This window comes from Cryptomeria japonica, chromosome 2 (assembly GCF_030272615.1).
Source record: "Cryptomeria japonica chromosome 2, Sugi_1.0, whole genome shotgun sequence".
NCBI lineage: Eukaryota > Viridiplantae > Streptophyta > Pinopsida > Cupressales > Cupressaceae > Cryptomeria > Cryptomeria japonica.
This window is the reverse complement of record NC_081406.1, coordinates 239,985,867-239,991,864: the sequence shown is the minus strand read 5'-3', so window position 1 is coordinate 239,991,864 and position 5,998 is coordinate 239,985,867. Positions and strand designations below refer to the sequence as shown.

The 5,998-nt window shown below is 35.1% G+C and overlaps 1 long non-coding RNA gene across 1 annotated transcript; it reads right to left on the bottom strand.

Moving 5' to 3' along the window:
- Window positions 1-1,825: 1,825 nt before the first annotated feature.
- On the bottom strand, window positions 1,826-2,705 carry LOC131873722 (uncharacterized). Its single transcript, XR_009371629.1, has 2 exons — window positions 2,259-2,705; window positions 1,826-2,078 (listed from the first exon to the last, which is right to left on the bottom strand). It is a non-coding gene; the product is annotated as an uncharacterized LOC131873722 (long non-coding RNA).
- Between the last annotated feature and the right edge of the window lie 3,293 nt (window positions 2,706-5,998).

The window sequence follows — 5,998 nt, the reverse complement described above, 5'->3', positions numbered from 1 at the left end:
TTAGACAACATTCAAAGCCCAATTATATTTTTGGTGCACGCATTCAATGCTGAGGCATTAGGCCTATGCATTTTTTAAGAAATAGACTAATTGCTACAGGCGAAATTATTTGTCCACACCTTGGTTAACTACCTATTCTGCTGGCTCCATTAATGCTGCCCTCTGTGGTTCCGCCCCTGTGTCTTATGCTATTGGATCTGGCTCTCAACCCAGAAGGGATACAGGCTATATATATTTTTCAATAAAAGGGATGTATATGCTACAGGTGGACTCCCCATTGTTTCTAAAGGTAATTGCTTCAAGATAAGCTACTGACCCCGCTCCTAGAGCTTAATCTTGAATATTCTTTGACATGTTTATTTAGATCACAAAGCAATTTTAATATCAACATATAGCATTAGGTAAATATTCCATACATTTCTCTTTTAGTGCATATTTGTTTTGTTCTCTGTCTCTCCCTAAGAGAATAAAGCGAAAAAGAATTAAGTTTATGCCTTCTTTCTCTTAAGTATCAGTGTGGAAAATAAAGTAGAGAATATAATAAGTGCTCAAAGATAAATTTCTCTCAATAACGGAGTGGCATATCCTCCCATGCATTCTTCAAGTATGGAGCCGATAATTAAAATGTAACATGCCTAGTACCATAGTTCTCTCAAAACCCTTCATCTTGTAGTCTTAAAATGAAATTTCTTATTACATGTGCTTCCTTCCAGCCTTCTCCTATACAAGATTTTTTTCCTCTTCAATTCGGTACCCCCTTCTCCCAAAAAAATTTACTCTCAACGGCCCAGTGAAAGATACGGCCAATTGCAGAAGAAAGATTAGACTCGAGTTGTTAACTACAAGATTTGATTTGATCTATTGGAAATCTGATTTGATTGGAAATATGCATGATAATTTCCGGGCTTGTCCGTTTTCTCATTTAGTTTTCTAATGGTATTTACCGGACAGCAAAGAAGAAAACCATAAACTGGCAAAAGAATACCATAAATTAGCTTAGTTTCATTGAGTCTGAAAATAACATCTAAATTTTCTTTTAAAAGCCCTGATATATGGGTGCTTAGTTTCATTGAGTCTGAAAATAACATCTAAATTTTCTTTTAAAAGCCCTGATATATGGGTGCTTCTCTATGTCATCTCTTGCCTTGAAGTTGCATTTTATTTTAATATAAATTTTCCACCCATGTTTGGTTATTGGATTCTTCTCATAGAAATTTTGAATTAGAATAATTATTTGGTAAAGAAAGCACAACTCTTTAAAATCTATATTTATTTCTAAAATAATTCCCCCAAAAAGCATATTTGCTATTAAAGATAGTGTAACAAAGAAACCAGTAAATATTTCACTATATGCCCCAAAATTCAAAACAAAGGCACAAGAAACTTTTAAAATTTAGATGGAATCATCTCTCTATTTTAACATCAACAACAGAAACCAATGGTAAGACGTGGTTCAGAAGAAAGAAAGGGGTATACTTTTTTGAAAATATCTAAACAATCTAAAACTTAAGAGATTCAGTCTCAAATCAAATACAAGCATACATGCAATCCACAAAAATATACCATTACAAAAGTGCTTAACTATAAGATCAATTTCTCAAAGCAAGTAAATCCATGGCATAGATAAAAGATCATACTGCACTGTCTGTAGCTACAACAAGACCATAGCGTCCATCCCACGAATTGCTTTCAACCCAGTTAATACAGTTAAATAAAGCCGCAGTTCCACCATAGCATGCATTTGTTGAGTCCACACCTCCAATTTCAGTATTTCCAAATTTATGTTCAATTAAAAAGAATAACTCTTTAGCACAGAAAACAAGGATTAAGAAAAACACTACAATTGTGAAGGAAACAAGTATATGAGTTTGTAATGTACAAGCTCTCAAATCATGCAAAATTTACATCTGACTTCGACTGCAGAGTGTATGCCATAACAATGACATTAAGTCGTAAACCAAAGCCACCAACAATAAACAATTCGAAGTTTAGAAGTACCTAAAATGAACTTGGCATACACCTTTGTACTGTATAAGCTCTCAAATCAGGTAGAATTCACATCTCTCTTATATGACAGACTGTAGGCCACATAGAAGATACAGAAACAGTAAAGAACTATGGAACAGAAAAAACACCCAAGACTATACCTTGATCTGTAAATCTTTACAATATCAATGTTATATGGGATGAAGAGATTTATTCAGTAATGAAAATGCAGTTTAACTACAGGGATTATTTTATTCTCTTTTATTGCTAACCTCATATAACAGCTGCTTTGGCAGACCTATTCAACAGTCACCCCTGCGTAATGGTATATAAGGAAGCATCCGAGATTGAAACTTTTCCGGTAGATGCCTGGTATAAGCCCTGTCCCGTGAGATGGAGTATGCACATAAGTATGCCTAGCTCCAATGTGATGTCTCGCTTAGGTGTCTATCCGTACTGAATGAAAGAATAGCGGAATGTGAAGGTTGCAGCAAAACCATAAAAATAGTCCCCTACGCCATGGAGGTTGGGACCAAAAAGAGCTTAAGAGTCGATTGAAGATGGGTTCAAGAGGTCTCTGAAAATGCCTATACGAAGCCCTAAATAGAATGTCCACAATACACTTCCGGATGGATACGCAACCCGCATGCAAGCAGGCACAACAATGCCCACCACAGCTGGAATATAAACCCTTGCCACGCATTATAGGAACTGTCACAGAAAACCTACCGACAAAAATTCAACGGCAACGCGAAGTGTCAATTTCGTGGCATGAGACAATACCGGTGGGGGTGCAACCCCATAGGGAATTGTCTATCGGCAAATAAAAAAATGTATGAAAGTTAGATACAACATATTACGTATCATAAAGCAAGACAATTTTCTTATGTAGCTCCTTCTCTTAATGCCATACTAAGATAGAATAAATAATTTCCTCCTTCTTCTATAGCTAAGGTATCATTCCCAGCAAGCTACCTATAGCAAATAAATACACATACTGGTTCTTCACTCTTATTTTTATTAATTAATTTATTTATTTTACCACTAGATATGTCTGATAACGGATAAGTTTAGCATGGTTATACCATCACATTTATCAAGAAGATTCTTACAGGTGCCTTATTACAGCATCTCCTAGAGAGAAAAAGGGTTACAATGAAATAATTACAAGAATAATCCCTTACACAATAATTACACATAGGCTACTTAAGCTATGTTTTCATGTACACTGCAAGTGTATTTCACCAATGAACAACAGTTCAAAAAAAAATAACACGTTTTCTCAACATATCTGTAGGAAGTGAATATATACAGTGGTGTTCTCTTCTCTTCTAATACACCTGAACCACTCAACCTGCACACATAGGAAAAAAAAACTCCTTGCATGACCAATGGGGAGTTCGTTCACCTCCCAATCATAGGATTAAAGAACAGTCCACCCCCGAGCTTGGAGAGAGGGTAGTGATTAGGTAGCACAACCAAAAATAAAACAAAAACAAAAAAACAACAACATACACAACTATTTCACTCATGATACCATAAATGTAACATATAGAAACTAATCACACAGGACAAACAACCCATGGGAATGCTAACACAAAGGTTCATACCTGAACCTTAAGAGGGGGAGTGTGAAACACACTTGAGGGAAGGGTTATCATGTCTCTGTATGACATCCTTGCTAACACAAAGGTTCATACCTGAACCTTAAGAGGGGAGTGTGAAACACACTTGAGGGAAGGGTTATCATGTTTCTGTATGACTAAAATCATCACATCCTCCCAATACATTCATTTCACCACAATACTAATAGCCCCAAGCTATGATATCTTCATAAGATTAACAAGTTCTCTCAAGATCTAGAGGGTACTCATACCCAAAAAGATAAGCTTCCCCATCAACATGCATGCCATTCTTTCATTAATATTCATGGGTACTCTTACTCAACAAAATAAGCTTCATCCACTAATATGCACAACATTCTCCCTATAATCCACATGGGTACTCATACTCAACAAAATAAAATACCTTCCCATTATGCCTCATACATATTCTACCCCAAACACATGGAGTGATCTTCACATTGAGGGAGACATACTCCAACTAGTTCCCATCCCAACACATGACATAAATCTAAAAAGCATATTTAAAAAGACAACTATTACATGTCCACATCAAGATACAACAATGGATGCATGAACACAAACAAGAATAAGAGTGGGCAAAACAAGGGAATTATTTAGCTTCTTCTATTTCACTTGAGGAAGATTGGTGTAGCTCTAAGTGTCTCTCTCCATTCATCTCTTGATACCAAACTTGGCCTCCTTCCTTCCTTCTTCACTCAATTCTAAGACATGAACCTTAAAACCAAAAAAAGCTTGGGATTTTTTTCTCCAGGAGGGCTTATGTTTTTTTCTTTCTTTTTGGAACTATCTAGAAGACCACCTCCCATGTTACTATCAAACTTGATTATTTTGGAATCCTAGCTACCTTTCCCACACATGTGTAAGCACTCTCCACTTCCTCACAACATCCTTATAATCTCTTCTGATGCTCCCATGTTCTCCCCATTCTTTCACACTACCTACACCCTCTCCAGCCTTGGTCAAACCCATCACTAATGAAAATTGTCACTTATCATTCATCATGATGGAAATTTCAGAAATGTTGGAGGATGATGTGGAATTATTGACCAATGATTAGCTTGTACCTTCCCTTAAGGGTTTGGTATGATTATATGTCATTCTTGCATTTCTAAGTTTTAACTTTATATTCGATATTTATCCATCATTTATTATGTTTTGATTCATCCATTCTTGATTTGATTTATACATCACCCTTTACTTGCCTCATCTAGGCTTTACTCTATTATACTTGAGTAGGGATTTTGATTTATATTTATCCATCCTATTATACTTAAGGTTCAAAGCACACACTTCTATCTCAAAACAAACTTGGCAATATGTGGAGGTGGAACACCAAATTGAAGGTTTGGCTAAAGCAAACCCCTATATAGTTGTAACCATTTCCCTTCCCTTTTGTGCTTTTGTAGTTTCAAATTTTGGATTCAACCTCAATTTTTAGGTACAACAAGACTAAGACAACTAAGATAGAGATTACAAAAGAAAATTTAGGAGAAAAAGCTTTGACTACGACACCTAGCACCATGGTCTTGCTAGTTTTTCTTGAAATTTGGAGGATTTGTAGTTTTGAGTCTTCTCATACTAGATTTGGGTAAATTTTGGCACCCAGACACCTACTGGAATAAGACACCTATATCCATAGTCTAACTATTTTAGGCTCAAATTTTTGTCATAGGCCCACCTCAAAGGCTTGACTTTCAGATTCATTGCTTCTTTTGAGGGTTATGCTCGCATTGCTCCCCTAGTTTCTTTAGAAAATGTTTCTTTTTTGAAAAATTGTATGATGAAATAAAAAGGGTCATTCTCGCTAACTAAAAAATCTCAAATTGTTCTATTGGGCTTGTTTCTCAGTCTTAACTTTAATTTTCAAATAGTTTAGTTTTTGATCTATTTTAGCTTTGTTGTGTTGTACTCAAGTAATGGTTGTTTTAATGTAATTTGTTTTATTTTTAATGGGTTTGGGCTCTTCCCCACTTACATTAATAAAAATGTTCAATATCACACAAAAACCATTTATGTTAGTAGTTTGAAGGAAAAATTTTGCATAAATGAAAAATGGTAAGACCTACTTAAAAATAAAATGCAAAAAAAGATGTTTTGGATATGTTTTAAGAAAATGTCATTCAAAAATTATAAAAAAATGCAAAAGTTATGAACATTTCAAGTTTGAACATGAAAAGTTGAGTTTGAATGCCAATACCTGAAATTGTACCTCTACTACTAGTTGGCATAGAAACTGACCCTGTAGCACCTGCCAACAAACCCCAAGGAAACTTACTACAGCTAGGTTCAAAAGAGTGGAATAATTTATTTTTTGTTTACTAACAAGGTTACATCTAATCTGATTTAGACATTAAGTTTATGATTTA